This window comes from Eulemur rufifrons, chromosome 29 (genome assembly GCF_041146395.1).
Source record: "Eulemur rufifrons isolate Redbay chromosome 29, OSU_ERuf_1, whole genome shotgun sequence".
Lineage (NCBI taxonomy): Eukaryota > Metazoa > Chordata > Mammalia > Primates > Lemuridae > Eulemur > Eulemur rufifrons.
In genome coordinates, this window is record NC_091011.1 from 72,658,829 (window position 1) to 72,679,163 (window position 20,335).

Here is a 20,335-nt window from a genome sequence, read left to right on the forward strand (position 1 = left end):
TACCAGGACTAGATGTTTATGAGCATCAAACTCCATTTTGGAACAATTTTATCTCACCTCTACGTATGTTTGACAACTTCACTATAGTCAATGATTCCTAAAATTGACTATAGAGCAGGGCCAAGCCTCTACTGTTATTTAATTTCTAGTGTCAGATTCAGACCCCTGCAGGAGACTTCATCTAGTCAAGATTTTGTAGATAACAACCCAGAAAGGGTGGAAGAAGGAACAAGGCTCTTTTTAAGATACTTCTTTGTATCAAAACTGGATCTTTACCACATGCACTGCCAGCACCTGTTTGCACCTAATGTTACATACCTGTGGTCATTTTCTCTGACCCAACATTCATAATTTTAGCTAGCCCCTTATTTGTCCAAGGAAGGAGACGCAGCCTGGAGATGATTTCGTGCTCTGGGGACAATGGGCCAGAATAATGATTGACCAAACTAGAAAACATAAAACTCTTTAGAACTAAATGTTTTAGCTGTTCTCAGGGTGAATAGGGTTCTCTTAAAATATAATTGAAGCATGTCTTTTGTCTGGCCAAGCACAAATAAACATTTGGATTAGAAGCAAAATAAGGGATTTCAAAATTTCAGCCTTCTACCGCCTAAGTTCACAGTATCACTACCACACAAAATAAATAGTTTCTGTGTTAATTCACCTATTTATTACTATTTCCTATTAACAGACACTTCTAAATAATAGAAAAGATGAATAATTTCACTTAGATAAGCAGGTTATGAAAAAATTAAACTAACTCTTTGAAAGATATTTGTGATAATTTAACATTTTTTATTGTTGGGTGTGAGCCCAACAATAAAACACTACAGGATCAGGCATATCAACAGTAGCATCGCATATGAACCAAGCAATTTCTACTTACATAAATTAAGCATACTCTAATTGCAAAGTTCGAAACATTACATCATATTTTAAGTATGTAGCTGTCCTTTACCATGATAGTTTTTTTTAATATTGTATTTCATTAAATCTATTAATATGGTTCACCATTATTTTCTATGCCACTAAGAATAAAGAAATTATGATTTTTAAACTATGACAAAATTGTCTTTTTTTACTTTTAAATTTATTTTCTACTTTTGAAAAACCATAGGTAGACTGTTAGAGATACATTATAAAGTAAAAATACATTATAATTTTACATATATTAAAATAAAATTTTAAGTTAATTAGAAATTCTTCACATTCCAAGACCAAATTATGAATCATTTTTCCATTATTAGTCATCACTGCCTCTCTTTTTCTATAGAATGCTTTTCTCTCAAGAGAATTCCTGAGTCAGCATTGAAAAAAAATTAAAATATTATACCTATAAGAAAATTGTTAGATACGTTAGAAATTAAATTCAGGAAGGAGTAGAGGAAAAAACCATAAAGAGGCTAAACAGCTGAATGGGTAATGCTGAAGAGAAAATTAGTGATCTAAAAGGTTGAGCCAGTGAATCCTGCCTGAAATCAGTGCAACATTGCGAATACAATGAATATATTTGAGAAAAGTTAGGAAAAAATGGAAGATGTATATCCAAAAATTCTATTATTAACCAAACTGGCATCACAAGGAACAGAGAAACGAGAAAGAAAATGGATATAAGCAATAATAGAACATTTCCTAATGTTAAAGAAAAACCCATGGATTTAATAGGCATTTGAATAGATTAAAAGGTCCAATGAACACTAGGCAGAATGTAAAAGCTACCTATATCACAGCATGTTTTAATGAAATTTTGGTACTAGGATTAAAATTTAAAAAATAAAAATATCTCAAAATTGGAATTAGAAATCAGTGAACTTTTAAGATGTAAATGCCATTGCTGATGACAACATAGCATTACCTACAAAAATTTTTTTTTTTTTTTTTTTTTTTTTTTTTTTTTTTGTTGAGACAGAGTCTCACTTTGTTGCCCAGGCTAGAGTGAGTGCCGTGGCGTCAGCTTAGCTCACAGCAACCTCAGACTCCTGGGCTTAAGCGATCCTACTGCCTCAGCCTCCCGAGTAGCTGGGACTACAGGCATGCGCCACTATGCCCAGCTAATTTTTTCTATATAGATTTTTAGTTGTCCATATAATGTCTTTCTATTTTTAGTAGAGACGGGGTCTCGCTCTTGCTCAGGCTGGTCTCGAACTCCTGACCTCGAGCAATCCACCCGCCTCGGCCTCCCAGAGTGCTAGGATTACAGGCGTGAGCCACCGCGCCCGGCCTACAAAAATTTTTTGTAGGCAAAATTATGTTAAAAAAATTAAGTTGACCCTATAATGCTATACCACATAATTCAGTGAGCTAACAAAATAAAAGTATTTTCAGATTTTCGAGGACTTAGAAAGTTTTTGATTATCAGTAGTCTCTGCAAGAGTATGTGTATATATTGCAGTGCAACAAAAATAAACTTGAAAAAAATAAAAATAGGTAATTAAAAAATAGTAAACAGAGGAGAAAAAAGCAAAACTTATAGTTAATTCCACATAATTACTCATAATTTTTGCTAATAAACAGCAAGAAAATGGTTCCTAAAATCTCCAATTATGCTATTAATGTAGCCATATGACAAATCATCCCTTTGGTCCATCAACATGATAAAAGATATTGATAGATAATCCTGATTTTTAATCATTTCATTATAATGTCTTATTTTGTAACATGAGGATTTAAAACTATCGGTTTTTCCATTGAGTGATTTAGATTGACTTCATAGTTCTTAATATGTAGTTGTTTTATCATTATTGTTTCCTGTGTATTTTGATGTCAATTTTCATTTTATCTTCAATACAAGAATTATTAAAGAGGGAAGTTCGATCTTTAGAGGATTTCAACTTATTAATGTTTGTAATAATATGAATATATTCAATCAAATACTATCTTTTTATTTACAGTTTTAATGATTCCCTCATTCTCTCTATTGTTTCTTCTGTCTTTCATGGAGTATCTAGACTTCCCTTTTACTTTTCTTCCCATTTTGTAACACAGAAGATTAATATTATTTCAACTTTATTTTTAGTTTATAAAATTTATACTGTTTATTGTAATTGCATTTAGCATCAATTCTAAATGTAAAGTTTAATTCTTATTACCATTGAGGGTATAATTTAGAACGTGATTGGATGGATTTATTCTTTGAGTAATGTTACCTTTATCTCTAATTTTTTTCTAAGGAGTGACTAAAATATGATAAATTACTCAAATATTTGAATTTTAAACACTATTTTCTGCTACCTTCATATTTATACAAATATTTAGCTTTGTTTATGCTAAATTAAGTCTCCTTCACAGCCTCCGACACTGATCACTGTTGTGATGAAATACGAATCCAACATCTTCACACTTACAATGACTAGATTTCTGAAAAGAGGAAATTCATGTTAGAACCAAAATATCAAATATTCTGTATAGGAAAGTAATATTTGAACAAAAATAAGAAATATCATTTTTCTTATATGTATTAAAGGATGCCCATCTCCTGATCAACAATAACCCTTTCACCTGTGCCTGATTCAATTTCCCTCTAAGCCTCTCAAATACTTTTTCAACCCACAGTTATTCATTTTTCTCTTGCCTTCAGCCTCTGCATATGCATGTTGCATTCAGCGTTCGAATATTCTGCATTAAACATTCATACTATCACAAAGAACCTATTAACCCTATCTTTTCCCACATGTATAAAAATGTCACTAGTTTCCTCTCTTTTATATGCCCCATACACTTTCAAAGTTTAACTTCCACATAGTTCTTCTCAAATTTATCAATGAACTTTTTAATCACCAAATCCAAAATATTTTCATTCATTGCATTATTTGACACCTAGAACATTTGACGGTGTTGGTTCTTAAAACTAAGAAACTTGAAATTCCCTCTTTTTTGTTGTTTTTTGTTGTTGTTGTTTGCTTGCTTTTCCTTCTGGGGAATCACTACCTCTTATTGTTCATTTTTTCCCTCCTTTTGTTTCTTTTGGCAATCAATTATGATTTATTTTGCAAGCTCTTTTTCCTCTATAGTATACACTATAATGGCATATACATGTTGTTATATGTTTGCCCAAATACATAGAATATAGAACACTAAGAGTGAACTCTAATGTAAACTATGGACTTTGAATGATTATGATGTGTAAATGTAGGCTCATTAATTGTAACAAATGTACCACTCTGGTGAGGGATGTTGATAATGGGGGAAGCTATGCATGTGTTGGGGAAGGGAATATATGAAAAATATTTGTACTTTTCCCTTAATTTCACTGTGAACCTAAAACTGATCTTTAAAAAATGTCTTAAAAAATCAAACTCTGTAATTATTGGTGTTTCCATATTTAAGACGTATATGCTGTATGTTTTAAATTATTCTATTTGATCTTACATTTTATGTCATATAACATTGAGTCATTTTATATTTTGTGATATTTAGTTGTTATAGTTTTATATTAGATAATTATTTTAAAAACAGTATCATCTGTTGAACTCTAATAACACTTAATGATTATTTTTTTGTCTATGGCTAGTCCTGTATATGCTCATGGTCCATTATAAAATTAATGTGACTGAATAGTAAATCCAAGACATAATTGTATTATTTACTTTATTTTCCTTTACATGTTATTTGATGCCAGTACAACCTTGTCCACTTTTTTTTTTTTTCAGAAGTCCAATGTCATTGGCATGAATTTAGTTATCAGGAAATGTTTTAAAACTGTTTTCAAATTTTAAATTATATTGATTTTTAAAAAAATTTCCCCCATAGTTAGTGGTTCACTCCTGATTCTGACATGGTAGTCATTTTTAATGTTTTTTTTTATTTGTTTCCTATCCCTATCATCCCTCTTTTAACCAAGATAAAAAGAATCTGTTTCTTGACATTCACCATGAGTGTTCATGAATTCCTGTCTCTCATGTCACTTTAGCAGCCCTGGAAGAGACATGGAGGATCCATCCATGCTGTTACTCTCATATAATCAGCTTAGTTTATGCCTAAATTCATTGACAGTGATTTTTCCTTGAATTTGTTTTTTGAAAATCTCCTGATATATTCTTTCACTTAAATTTTTACAATGACTTCTTTAGCATAAACTTGAGAAATTATGAAAACTCATAATAACTACATTTTCTTTGCATCTTTTCTTTATTACATACCATTTTTCAGAAATACAAGGAAAAGTATAATCTTAGAAAGGATACCTATGTTTAGTGCTCTCCAACAGGACAATGAGTCAAAGATAATTTCTACTACATCTCAGGAACTAAATAGTTTTTGGCTGTCCCAAAATAAAGGTACTGAAAACAATTTGTGAGTGTGTAGAAGAGTAGATAAATTGTTAATCACATTAACTTCCCAAGACACTAAAAACATATAAATGGAGTAAAGTGAGATTTTACTTGTTGTAGGAACATAAAAGATGAAAATTAAAGATAAAGATATATTTGGGAATAAAAAATGGCAATAATTTTAAAAAATGAACACCTTGATTAGATTAGACCATTCTCTATTAATAGCTTATTCAAGAAAGTATGTGAAATTTAATAATGTTCTCGAAAAAAGTGATGTATCATTTGGGTGACTGAGAGTGGGTAGTGGTTAGGGATTCAAAGAACCTTGGATGGCTGGGTGTGTTTAAAATGTGTTGTGGTTAAGAAAAGCAGCTCATGTATAAGTAAAAGACTTATAAGACATTTCATTTCTTCAGAAAGAAGGCTACAGTTATAGGTATGGCAAGAATTGATCGGACAAAACTATTAACGATAGGAGGATATAATGGCATAGTATTCAGGAGGCAGTGCTGAAAATCATAAAACCTATGATGAATAATCTCATTTTTTTTTTTATGCAAACAGTGTCATTTTTTAAAAGGAGAAAGGATAAATTGAACAAAAGGGGAAAATGTTCTACCGAGATTTAGGAAGTAATGTGGCAATAGGAGCCTTGTACAGGGAAAGCAGTTCTGGCAGTTTGCCAGTGACCAGATCAGTGTGCAGACTTTGTAGACTGTCACCATGGAAAGCAGCATCTTTCATCTGCTTTTTGCGATCTAAGTATCTTCTTTCATGAATCATCTGTTCAAGTCTTTTAACCATTATTTCATTAAACCATTGTCTTATTACTGGATTTTATAAATTCTTCATATGTCTTTCATCAATTATGTTTTTGTTTTTGTTGTTGTTGTTGTTGTTGTTTTGAGAGAGAGTCTCACTCTGTTGCCCTGGCTGGAGTCCCGTGGCGTCAGCCTAGCTCACAGCAACCTCAAACTCCTGGGCTCAATCAATCCTTCTACCTCAGCCTCCCGAGTAGCTGGGACTACAGGCATGTGCCACTATGCCTGGCTAATTTTTCTATATATATTTTTAGCTGTCCATATAATTTCTTTGTATCTTTAATAGAGATGGGGTCTCACTCTTGCTCAGGCTGGTCTCGAACTCCTGAGCTCAAACAATTCACCCACCTCGGCCTCCCAGAATGCTAGGATTACAGGTGTGAGCCACCGCACCCGGCCTCAATTATGTGTTTTGAAAATATTTTCTTCCAATATGTGGCTTGTTCTTTTATTTTCTCATGACATCTTTCCAAAGAACTGAAATTTTTCGTTTTGATGAAGTCTTTCATGCTATTTTTGGATTGTGTTTTTTGAGTTGTATCTAAGAAATCCTCACCTAAGCCAAGGCCACAAAGATAACATTTTTCCTTTTTTTTTTCTTATAAAATATTTATCGTTTTATGTTCATGCTTAGGTTTATAATCCATTTTGAGTTCTTTTTTGTATATTTCAATGAATTTGCCAAAGTTTACTTGTTTTTTTCATATGATGTTAAGATATTCTAGCACAATTTGTTGAAAAGTCTATACTTCCTCCATCAAAGTCACTTCACAACTTCTGTGTAAATCAATTGACTATATTGGAAAGCCTGGAAATAAGATAATGAGAATTCTCCAAATATTCTCTTCTATTTCAAAACTGCATTGACTAATCTAGTTTGTCTGCCTTTTTCATATAATTTTTGGAATCAATTTGATTTTTATAAAAACAAACATAAAGCCTTCTGAGAGTTTATTGGGATTGATTTAAGTAGATCAGTTGATTTGGGAAGAATTGATATTTCAACAATATTGAGACTTTTAGTCCATAGAATGATGTATTTTTCAGTTTATGTAGGCTTTCTCTCATTCTTCTCAACAGTGGTTTGTATTTTTTGGCATAAAAATCTTGCACTTTTTTTTTTCATGTATGTGTAAGTATTTCATGTTTTCTGGTGCTTTATTTCCTTATTTTTCTTTTATATCAATAGGACATGTACAAGTCCCACCTCCCATAATTCTTAATACTGTAATTTGTGTCTTTTCTCTGTTTGCCTTGATCAGTCTGATTTTTATTATCTTCTCAAAGAACCAGATTTTGGTTCCATTGATTTTTTTTCTATGGTATTTATTGGTTGTGTTGTTTTCATTGATTTCATCTCTGATCTTCTGCTAGGTAATTCGTGTGCATATACAGTTTATATGTGTGTGGGGGGTTGAATCAGCCTAGTCAAGGACTTGTGTTTCATTGTGCTATGGTTATTTTTGGTGCACAATCAGTTTAAAATACTTCTAGCATTACATTGTATTTATTTTGGAAGTTGAACTCCTAGCGTTTTTATCTCAACATCTCTCAGGTTGTGAGTTCGAGAAGAGCTGAACGTCTGAGGTTCGAACAAGAGCTGTCTCTATGCTTTCACTCATCTTAGGCAGTCAAATTCTTTTTGTTATTGCTCACTGGTGCTTGCTAGTCTGATGTGGAGAATAGGCTTGAGCTCTCTTTTTAACCTGGTACAGCTTCAGCTTAAGATATGCTTTATATGTTTCAGGCACAGAAATAGCTCAGTGATTCTACTGTCCCTCCCTGTGGTAGCAAAAACTCTGTTCTGATCTCTGTAGGGTCTTATGTGAACAATAGCTTGCTGCCCCTCTCCTAGCTATAAAATATATCTAAGGATATTGGTTAAGGTTGTGTATCCCTTACACAGTGGTCTAAGGCTTTATTTCCATAAAAGACAATGGTCCAAGCGAGGATTCATGGTTTTCTTAGAGATACCTATTCTTTTCTCCAGAGATGCACTTCTAAGAAGTCTCACTCTCATAGTAGCCCTGACTCAGTATTTCTCAAACGTACCCAGTGAAGGTCTGTGTACAAGAGCCTATGCCTCTGCAAAATCTACTATTTTTTCAGATCCTATACTCTCATACTAGGCCACCCTTAGAATTTAGCAATTTGCTAAAAATTCTACTCAAGTTCTTCTTACTTATTTGCATGGCACCTGGCATATGTTCCTCCAGTAACCTAATGTGGGTGAGCCAGCAGTCAGGTTCCACCTCTGCTAGGAGAAACGTACATGAGGAAGTTTAGGGATATCTAGATATCCAGACGGAGAATTTAATTAGGCAGTTCGATTTTGAATCCATATTTCAGCAAAGAAATCTAGCCTAAGGATATATATTTATGAGCCATCAAATCATAGATAGTACTTAAAATCTTGAGATTGAATAATATTACCAAGAGTAAGTGTAGGTAAAAATGAGGTGCCCCCTAAATTTTTTGAAATAAACAAAAAACAATGCAAAAAAGATAAAACCAGGAAGAAGGTTTTTAATCATATTGTTTTCATCATACATGACAAGTAGTTTTCTTCTTGCTCCTTTTAAGATATTCTCTTATCTTTGTCTTTTAGAGATTTTACTATGGTGTGTTTGTTTGTGGATCCCTTTGTATTAATTCTATTTGGAATTTGTTGAGCTTCTTAGATGTGTAGTTAGTGTATTTCAATAAATTTGGGGATTTTCCAGTCATTATCTATTTGGATATTTTTACATTCCTTTCTTTCTCTCCTCTTCCATTACACGTATATTGGTGCACTTAGTGGTGTCCCACATTTCTCTGAGGTTTTGCTTATTTTTGTCATTCATTTTTCTCTGTTCTTTGGACTGCATAATCTTTATCTATCATCAATCTTACTGATTATTCCTCTGACATTTCAAATCTAATTTTGAGCCCTCTAAGTAAATTTTTCATCTCAGTTATTCTGTTTTTTAATTCCAGAATGTCCATATGGTTCTTTTTCATGATTTCAATCTCTTAATTAATTTTCTGGTTTAATGAGACATTGTCATCATACCTGTCTATTTCTTTCGGCATATTTTCTTTTGGTTCTCAAGCATATTTATAGTTGCTTTGGCTTATTTGTCTGCAAATCTGACATCTGGATTCTCTCACAGGCATTTTTCATTGTTTTTTTTATCTTGAATATATATCATGTTTCTGCTTCTTTGCATTTGGAATAATTTTTCATTGAAAACTACATATTTTAGATAATATATTTTAGCCTCAATGAATAGTAATCCTGCCCCCACCCCTCATACTTCTTATTGTTATTGTTTGCCTTGTTTATTGACTTACCTTGACCAATAGTCCCTTTGGAAAGAGAGTAATGGCCCTCTGCTCTTAGGCTTGCTTCTCCCTTTGGGAAAAATCTCTGAGCTACTTGTTCCAGAGCGAGGAGTAGGGATGGTGGCTTGCTTCTCTCAGGATGACACATCTGCTTTAGGAGCACAGTGCTAAGTAGCAATAGTGGCCTTTGGTATTCTCTTCTTGCCTTTCCCAGCATGAAGTATCTGCTCTTTGAGTGAGTTGGCATAAAGAAAATCAGGACTCCATTTATAAGGCAGACTTTTAACAAATAATTTTTGTTGCTATTTTTGTTTGTCTTGGGCCTGATCCCACTTTTTTCTTTGTAACTTTATAGGTAAATATCACCTTTGTTCCAGGCATCAGGTTGTAATTTCACCTTACTGATGAGAGAGATGACACTTTTATAAAAAAATAAAACTCAATCTTAAAAATAAAATTGAAAATTTTCCTTTGCTGTTTTTTTATTGACAAGTATTTTATTGGAGTTTCTGAAGGGAGAGAAAATTGCCACCATGTTTAGCTAGAAATACAGTTATGCACATTATTTAAAAAAGTGAGTTGGGAATACTGACAAAATTGGAAAAAGACCAAATCTCTGTGAGTGAGTACATTTATGAGGTCCTAACAAAGCCTAATGATTATGATTCTTTAAAATGTATCCTTGTATAGACAATTTGAAAATAGTTATCAGCTACAGCAAGATCATCATTGTTGAATTCATTGACATAAACATAAAATTATTAGTATGAAAGATATCAAATAAATATTTTATTTTATTTTATTTTATTGAAACAGACTCTTGCTCTGTTGCCTAAGCTAGAGTGCGATGGCTTCAGCTTAGCTCATAGAAACCTCAAACTCCTGGGCTCAAGTGCTCCTCCTGCCTCAGATTCCGAGTAGCTAGGACTACAGGCGTGCACCACCACTCCTGGCTAATTTTTTTCTATTTTTAGTAGAGATGGGATCTTGCTCTTGCTCAGGCTGGTCTCAAACTCCTGACCTCAAGTGATCCTCCCACCTTGACCTCCCAGAGTGCTAGGATTACAGGTGTAAGCCACTGCACTCCACCAAATACATTAATTTCTTTCACATATGACGAAGAGTAGATATTTAGAAAGCTCTTATATCTGGCCATTTCTAGTGATTGAACTATGAAATTTTTATTTAAATAAGAAAAGTACATTGACTAGAGACCGAGCAAGAGAAGGTACTCCACAAATGACACACACTGTAACCAGTTACACTCAACATATAAATGAGAGAAAGATTCTTTCTTAGGTTCAAAAGGATTTCAAGATAGTCAACTGGTAGAAGCACTGTAAATCTCAATGATGGATATCTTAGTACTCTACCTTATTACAGAAAGAAAAACAAATGAGACACATATGGTCAAAAATTGAAAACCAGAGAATTTTAGGAATGATTCCAGTGCTACTAAGGGATCTTAAGAGCCATCAGGAATTTATTTGATATGATGGTCTCAATTTTTCAAGCAAGGACCATCATTTTCTTTCTTTTTTTCTTTTTTCTTTTCTTTCTTTTTTTTTTTTTTTTTGAGACAGAGTCTTGCTCTGTCTCCTGTGAGAGAGTGCAATGACACCATCATAGCTCATTGCAGCCTTGAATTCCTGGGCTCAAGTGATCCTCCTGTCTCAGCCTCCTGAGTAGCTGTGACTACAGGCCCGCACCACCATTGCTGGCTAATTTTTCTATTTATTAAAGAAGTAGGGTCTCACTATTGCCCAGACTGGTCTCAAACTCCTGGGCTCAAGCAATCTCTCACCGTGGCCTCCAAACGTTTTTCACAAATCACTCTTCTTTTGCTTTCTCTGACTCAATCTCGTATCTGTGATGAGGCAGAGAAAGGCTCTGGAAAACTTTGTAACTTTTCACATAGGAGCAAGTTATTCACCTCATACTTACCTTGATATTACACTGTGTATAATATTGAAAGTTATTAAAATATGAGGAGGAAAATATCCTATTTTAACATTATGTTCCATTTATAATAAGTACCAATCATAGAATAAACATAATGCTTTGGATACAAGAATAATTTAATTTTCCTGAGGCTAGACTACAGGTTTTAATAGTCTGAAGAACTTTCAGAAAAATATTTTGTTGTTATCTTAAATCACATATATTTGGAGGTTAATGGTACACTTATATTAACAGAATTTGCCCATGTTTTGGATATTTATACCTATTGGTACTAGTATGACTATGGCCTAAATTAATTTCAAAAACATACCATGATAGGCAACAGTCAAACCACATTGTCTATAACTATTCTTTCCACTTTTATTATGTATGCAATTAGCCCTAAAATACCTTAGACATAGAGATTATGATATCATGCACTTATAATTTAACTTACAGCTTAAAGACAGTTGTTGTAATCAAGAATTCAAGATTAATTTTAGTCAGAAAGTCCACTTTCTATACACAGTTGCTACAAACTCAGTTATCTTTATCATGATCTATATCAGTTACTTTGCTATTTTGCATAAGTATAATTGGGTTTTCATTGATGAAATTAATGATTTATTAGCTAGTGAATATTAGAAATTGTCTCCCGTAGGAGATATTAGTAACATTCAATATATATTGACTGGCTAAAATATTTTAGAGATACCTTCCAACTTCCATCCTCTTTCAGCAATAATGGGCATCCAAATCTGTTTGGCCTCGTATGTGTCTGATATGCTCAGGCATCAGTCCCCAGGCTTGATTACTAAAGGACATAGTCCAAAGAGTTTTGGTTTCCAAAACCCTGCCCCTGTGAATATAGCCACATTTGCCTTAGGTAATCTTTCCGCAAAAGTGTTTTGAAAACACCCAAAACCATGATTCCCTAAGCCCACAAAATAGGTTTACTGAATGTCTATTTCCTGCTGGCTAATAAATTGCTGTGTAGTATTAGAATTATGTCAAGGGGGTCACTTATATCCTAACACCTTTCAAGTTTTTAGCGACTACCTTGCTATAACCTACCTCCAACTATTAGAAATCTACCAACAGGCTAGCTCAAAACAGCAATAAAAAATAAAAAATGAAGGGGTTGTCAGAAGAAGAGGATCTGGAAAGGCTCACAGAGAAGGTGGTATTTTAACTGAGTATTAAAAATGAGCTAAACTTTGCTATGTTGACTGGGACATATGTGGAAAAAGGTCAGCAAAGGTAATACTATGGAGACTGGCTTAGAGAATATGATTTATTGAGGAAACTAAACTCTGACTGAAATTTAAGGATTTTAGTATAGAAGTACAGGCAGAGGCAGGATTATAAAAGGGCCTATGTGGTATATCTCAGTGTTTTTCAAACTTTTTTGAGCACAACTCACAGAAAATACATTTTTTAAATATATGACCTCACATATATACTTACACGTGCAACAGAAACAAGAATTTTACAGAATAATATTTATATCTCACTAGGTAATATGTACTCTGGCATTGTATTTACTTTTTGCTTCTCTATGTTCTATTCTAGTTTATTCAAATGTTGATATTTAACCAATGAACTTATTTCCTGACACATTAATGGAACAAAATATAGAGTTAGACATACATTTCCCTAGAAAATTTAACCAGCTTCCTAGGTGTGCAACCAGTGCAGTCTGGAGGGGTAATCCAGTAGCTGGTGGACTGTACAGAAGTTAATTCAGGGGTCCTTCTGCAAAGGTCTTCACTCGTCCTTGCCCAACAGTGCACTTCCACAATATGTGCATGTACCAAAGGGAGTGTAATATTAAATAGCAAATTAAAACATTGCGACAGGTTGAGAGAGAGAATGTGGAAAAAAGAAAACATTTTAGTATACTTAGCAGCATATTTCTTTCTGCTTTTTAAGAAAAGAGTGCCACATTTTCATTTTGCCTCCCAAATTAAGTTGCTATTATGTTGGTGCAAAAGAAATTGCAGTCTCAGACTGTGAATTTTAAGCCATAACTAGGCTCAAACAAATCTTTATTAATCAAAATAAGAACCATTATAATCAACACATTTTTGTCAACCAGAAATAAGTTTGTTTATTCTTGTAGCATAAAAATCCGTGCTTCAGGATTTAATGAACTCTTAGCATTTTCTGCATCCTGCTGGTTGTGAAAGCATTTTCCCTGAAAAAAAGTTGTTGAGATGCTTGAAGAAGTGGTAGTAGGTTGGTGAGAGGTCAGGTGAATATGGCAGATGAGGCAAAACTTTGTAACCCAATTCATTCAACTTTTTAAGTGTTGGTTGTGCAATGTGTGGTCAGACATTGTCCTGGAGAAGAATCGGGCCCTTTCTGTTGACCAGCGCCAGCTGCAGGCATTGCTGTTTTCAGTGCTTCTCATGGATCTGCTGAGCATGCTTCTCAGATGTAATGGTTTTACTGGGATTCAGAAAGCTGTAATGGATCAGACCAGCAGTAGACCACAGTCACCATGACCCTTTTCTGGTGCAAGTCTGGCTTTGGGAAGTGATTTGGAGCTTCTTCTCTGTCCAACCACTGAGCTGGTCATCATCGGTTGTCATATAAAATCCACTTTTCTTCGCACATCACAATGGGATCTAGAAAAGGTTCATTATTGTTACGTACAATAAGAGAAGAGGACACTTCAAAATGACGATTGATTTATTTTCGGTCAGCTCTTGAGGCACCCACTTATTGAGCTTTTTCACCTTTTCAAATTGCTCCAAATGCCTGATGACAGTAGAATGGTCAATGCTGAGTTCTTTGACAACTTCACATGTACTTTCAAAAGGATCACCTTTGGTGATTGTTCTCAATTGGTCACTGTCAACTTCTAGTGGCTGGCCACTGTGCACCTCATCTTCAAGGTGCTCATCTCCTTTGCAAAACTTCTTGACCCACCACTGCACTGTACGTTCGTTAGCAGTTCCTGGGCCAAATGTGTTGTTGATGTTGTGAGCTGTCTCCGCTGCTTTAGGATCATTTTGAACTTGAATAAGAAAATCATTCATGGCCGGGCGCGGTGGCTCACGCCTGTAATCCTAGCACTCTGGGAGGCCGAGGCGGGTGGATTGCTCAAGGTCAGGAGTTCGAGACCAGCCTGAGCGAGACCCCGTCTCTACTAAAAATAGAAAGACATTATATGGACACCTAAAAATCTATATAGAAAAAATTAGCCGGGCATAGTGGCGCATGCCTGTAGTCCCAGCTACTCGGGAGGCTGAGGCAGTAGGATCGCTTAAGCCCAGGAGTTTGAGGTTGCTGTGAGCTAAGCTGACGCCACAGCACTCACTCTAGCCTGGGCAACAAAGTGAGACTCTGTCTCAACAAAAAAAAAAAAAAAAAAAAAGAAAATCATTCAAATTTGCTTTTGTCTAACATCATTTCCATAGTCTCAAATAAATATAAAATAAACAGCAAGTAATAAGTCTTTAGGGAAAAAAAAAACATAAAGTAAGAAATGTGCATTAAAATGATGTATAACATAACCACATTTATTTAAGAATGTATTCCAATATCAAATGGCAAACTTCAACAATGCTAAAATTGCAATTCCTTTTGCAACAACCTAATAACCTTGTAGAAAAGCCTTGTACAAATATTTCTAATAGAAGTATTATCCAAGCCACATACATAATTTTAAATTTTCTAGCAGAAACATTTAAAAGAAATAAAAAGAAGTGGTAAAATTAATTGTAATAAAGAAATATATTTAACCCAATATACCCAATTTAACAAATAAATTAATAATCAAAATAAAAATATTAATAGAATATTTTTCTTTCAACTCAGTCTTTGAAATGTGTTGTGTATTTTACACTTACAGATCATCTTAATTCTAACTAGCCACATTTAGAGATCTCAATAGCCATATATCATTTGTCATTATCGTATTGGACAGTGTGGTTCTAAATAATGGGGAAAATTAGGAGGTTTTAAACTAGTGGATGTCAGGTCAATTTGACTTTTAGTAAGATCTCTCTTTTAGTGGAGCACAGTAGAAGTAGATTGTGAGACGGGAAGCTGGGGTAGGAAAAAGAGTATTATGATCATCTAGGCAAGGGACTGTGCGTACACAAATTTGGCATTAGCTTTGTGGGTGGACTAGGGGCAGGGCAGATTCGAGAGGTAAGTGGATAGAATTCTCAGGACTTGGTCATTGATTATATGTGAGTATTTGGTGATAACAGAGGAAGAGAAAAGAGAGAGAGGAAAGGGGCTAGAGTGATTGCCAGGTTTGCGGACCTGGTGATTGCATGAGTGGTGGCACCATTCATCAGGACAATGTAGCCAGAATGCAAACCACAGTGCACATCACTTTTATAAGTCATTTTATTATAGTCTATAATCTGTTGTCATCATGGTGGCCTGACATACTCCTTGATTTAGTGGAACTTACCCTGGGGAACACACTGGTCATTTAGAATTGGAAGCAAACTTCTAAGTGGTTTGATCCAGTGGATTCTGCCTAAAAGAACTCTGGAGGTTAGATTCAGAGCCAGTCCTATGGCTTGAACATGCCAATCACTGTCAGAGACTCACTTTCTAATGTATGTGTAAGACAACAGAGACCTAGTGAGATTGGGTGACTTTCTCAAATCCTCTCTGTTTAGGCACAAGCTCAAACTGTTTTCATGCTTTTCCTGCTTCCGGGGCTTTCTTCAAACTTTATTCTTTGTTGTTGAACTCACCTTAGACTTTTAAAGTAAGAATATTTGATCAAAATTCCATTGGTTTCAACTTAAAATATCTCTTGCACTTTCATCTTTTCAGCCTTCTTCCTATTCTCTCTGTGAGATGTGTCCTGTTTCTTTGTGAGGACTAATGTCTCCCCGGGTTCTCTTGCTCTCACTTGCCTTTCTTTCTTTTTCAATCAATGTGTTGTTCCATTTGCTTTTCAAGATCAATATTTTGAGATACTTCACCAGCATGTGCTCTGTTAAAACTCCCCTTGGTTATTTATATTGCTCTCTATCTTTGTTTCAAGGTTGCATTTTTATATTAAGTTGATCAAAGTAGAAAAAAAGAATGATCTTTAGCTTTGAGTCAAATACATATGAACCTATTCTGAAGTTGCTCAGTTTTTCTACTTCAATAATGCATTTGTCCCAGTGAATTTATCAATACCAAAGATTCAGTATACAATGACAACTTACAACACAAAGGAGAAGTAATACCTACATGTTTGTGAGAAAGCAAGCTGTCAATCTTTATGTGCTTGCAAGAGTATTGAGTGTGAGTGTGTGTGTGTGGTTGTGTGTTTGTGTGTGTATGTATTTCTTGTGTGTTACCTCTTATCTCAATGTATTTTTAACCAAGCAAGTTCATGCAACATTAAACCTTTTGTAAAGCTTCCCAGAATTGGCTTGGCAATGCAAACCTATTTACTGAGAGGAATTGGATTCAGACATCCTTTTCATTTAAGGGATTAGCAGTCTCACTAATGACTAGTCAATTGTTGAGGTGAGTGCAAATTTAAACCAAGAATGATTGCTTAGGTGCGTGGCTCAATTTCTGGCTTACGTTCCCAGTTAGAGAAAGCACTATGCATTAATTCTAACAGTCCATCAAGCCATATAAAAATGTTATAGTCTTGCCTACTGTATCAGATCTAGAGTAAAAGGATGCTCTTGAAATCCCAATATACATATTCATTGTACTGCCTACTATAGCTTCTGCCAAGTGGTAAGAGTGTATTTATCTGTTATGTAAATAATCACATCTGATTAGACATTCAGATAGTATTTTACTCTTTAAGTGATAACACTGAATAAATTAAACCCATGAGGGCACTAAACCGCCCACTTTAATTTGTAGCTTAATATGTCCAGAGATTACTTAAAATGTTAGAACCTAATTAAACCTCTTGAGACTTTAGAATATAATTTTAGTAAGTTCAAACCTCAACTTAATTTATCATGATTTTGTAACTTCTTTATTCCTTTATTAATCAAATCTTATTCACACCCAAAATAATAACCTTAAAAACAAAATAGCACTCTCCATATAGTCTTACTCCAATCTTCTTAGATAGGCATACATACCAAATAAATATATATAGAAGACATGGATAATTATACTTTTTATACACAGAGATCATATTCCTAATTTTAGAGAATCTCTGAGGAAAAAGTGAAATCCATAAATATATACAATGTACAATATAAAATGGTAATAAAGTCAATTTAGGCAAAAGGCAAAATAACTATCCAATACCATATCTGCAGTGTTTTTGCTTTTCCAAGCCCTTTGCTATATTCAAGTAACACGTTCTGTACAGTAAATTCAGAGGAGAATTTATGAACACATACCCTGTAACTGCTAATTTATTTACTTTATAAAATAAATAACTTTTAGAGTTAAAATTGTAAATTCAAAAATAAGTATCCTGAATTATGCTAAATAACGTGCTGGACTATATATAATATTTTTAAAAAGAGAATGGTGAAGAAAACATCGGAGTAAAGGAGGGAAGAATAAAAGGAAGGAAAAATGAGAGGAAGATACATTTGCCCTGTGTACTACTGATTCATCCTTTAGTGATATGATATTAAAATCCATTTGTACCACTTTTTACCTATTCAAGTTCAAAATTAATAAATATTAAGAAAGTATTAGAGAAGAGGCCTTTGGTATTTTCTGGCTGGAATGTAGGCAATAACAACTTGTTTGGAGGGTGATTTGACAAATAGTCAACTTTTCCAAGTTGCATTTGTATTTCTTGTCTCATCGATTTATTTTGTAAAAATGTGTTGTAAAGATTTATTTGCACAAGTCTATCAGAATAAATGTCCATAATTGCTCATTACAGCATTATTTATATTTTTTAAAAAAAATCTGGAATACATTCATTTATTGAGAACTAGGTACGTAACCTCCATACAGTGGAATACTAAATAACAGTTCAGACAATAAAGTAGATTTATCCATATTAACATGAAAGAATGTCACAGATACATGATTAAGTTGAAAAAGGTTATTTAAAACATATAGAATGATCATTTTGTATATAATATAAAAACTAGCATCAGAGATATGCTCTATATAAATACAAAATTTATGATGACACACAAAAAATTTAATGCTATGACCTCAAATGTACAGGCATTTGAAGAGTTTGGTATGAGATCAAGGACCTTTATGTTTTATTTCATAAACTTTCATACTTTTTGTAAAAATTAGTATCTTTTTTATTTTCTAAATAAATATTCCCATGATTTGGAATAAATATAACTGAAGGAACTTTTTCTGATTAAAATCAGTTTGTTTTTATGATTTTCCATTATTCTTTTCTGCCTATTTTTGGAGAGGAGGAAGAACCCCTTCAAGCCTGAATTTTATTGACATATAATTGTACCATGTGGTTAAAAGAATGAGAATCCATTTTTGGAAATTAGAGTAGCGAATGAAAATAAGAAGTAAAGAATTCTGTTTTTTCTGCTATGAAATGAGGTTTGCAATAATTATTCTGGATCTCTTAATGAGAGCAATAAAATACCGGTACAGTGGAATTATTTTGGGGTTTTCGTTTACAGTCTAATAGTGTCCCAAATAGAACACACTTCCAACTTGGAAATAGTTCAGTTTTCTACTTCAAGAATGCATTTGTTGCACTGAATTTATCAATACCATCGATTCAGTGTAAAATGAGAACTTACAACATGAAGAAGTAGCAATACTGACACATTTATGAGAAACCAGGTGGTTAATCTGTATGCGCATGTGAGCATGTGTGTGTGTTTGTGTGTGAGTATATTTCTTATGTGTTACCTCTTGCCTCAATATATTTTTAACTCATGAAGAATAAGTGCAAAGAAAAACATTAGATATCAGTAGAAGCACCCCACAAAGGGAGACATAAGGCCAGGTGTCCCCATGGTTCCTCAAAGGTCCGTGGGTATTCTTCAAAATTCCATGAAAGATGGCAGTTTTTGATGTTTTAAAAATAAATGAAAATTATTAATTTGCAACATGGCTGTTTTCTGGTACAGGAGGATGATGAAATAGTATAACAAAATGTACCCAGGAGTACAGAGAGATATCAGTTACTGAGACACAAATATTAACATTCCTAGTTTTGCAAAAGACAATTCATGATGCTTTCATGGATAATCAAAATAATCATCTCTCTTTTTTATAAAAAATGTTCTCATAGGTCTTGCAATTTCGATTCCTCCATGAACCTACTCACTGGGGAAAATTAGAAATAGTATCTATCTATCTATATCTATATCTATCTATATCTATCTATCTATCTCTCTATATATACCCACTGCAAACTAATACACTGATTTTCTAATTTATAAATTAGTTAATTTAAGGATGAAATTGATGCCTTTATACGAAAGGATGAAGCTGTTTCTGAAGTTAGGAAATTTGAAAACCGGTGCTAAGCGTAGACTACTTTAGGTTTAAATACCAGATGAGACCTGGTCTGTGCAGCTGGTTAAACAGCCTTTCTATTACTGTCAACTTATTAACAGAAAACTCCCAGGCATGGTTCTTGTTGAATCCTATTTGAGAACTATGAAAACTGTATTGAGTTTTGTCAAGGGAAAAAAGAAAGTTGCTTTTCATACTGTTTCATCAGTAGATAAAGTGAAATAGGTTTGCATTGGATAAAAATAAATCTTGCTTCTCTGCTTATGGCTTGATAAACACAGTGTGAACAGAAGAATATAACAAAGTATAAACTACATTATTTTCCACTTTAGTGAGGATGTCCTGTTGAATTTTTTAAAAAATTAACTAAAAATTAGATCGAATTAAAATTCCACCTTAACTCTTTTATCTCCTTTAAAATGTCAAGAAAAATGGATCATTGTGGGTCAAACTCACTCCAGATATCATGTCAAGGAACAAAGGACAATTTTGAGGTATGGTACATGTCTGGTGACACTGTAGAATCCCAGGTCCTAGTTAACATCTTCAACGTCTACTTTT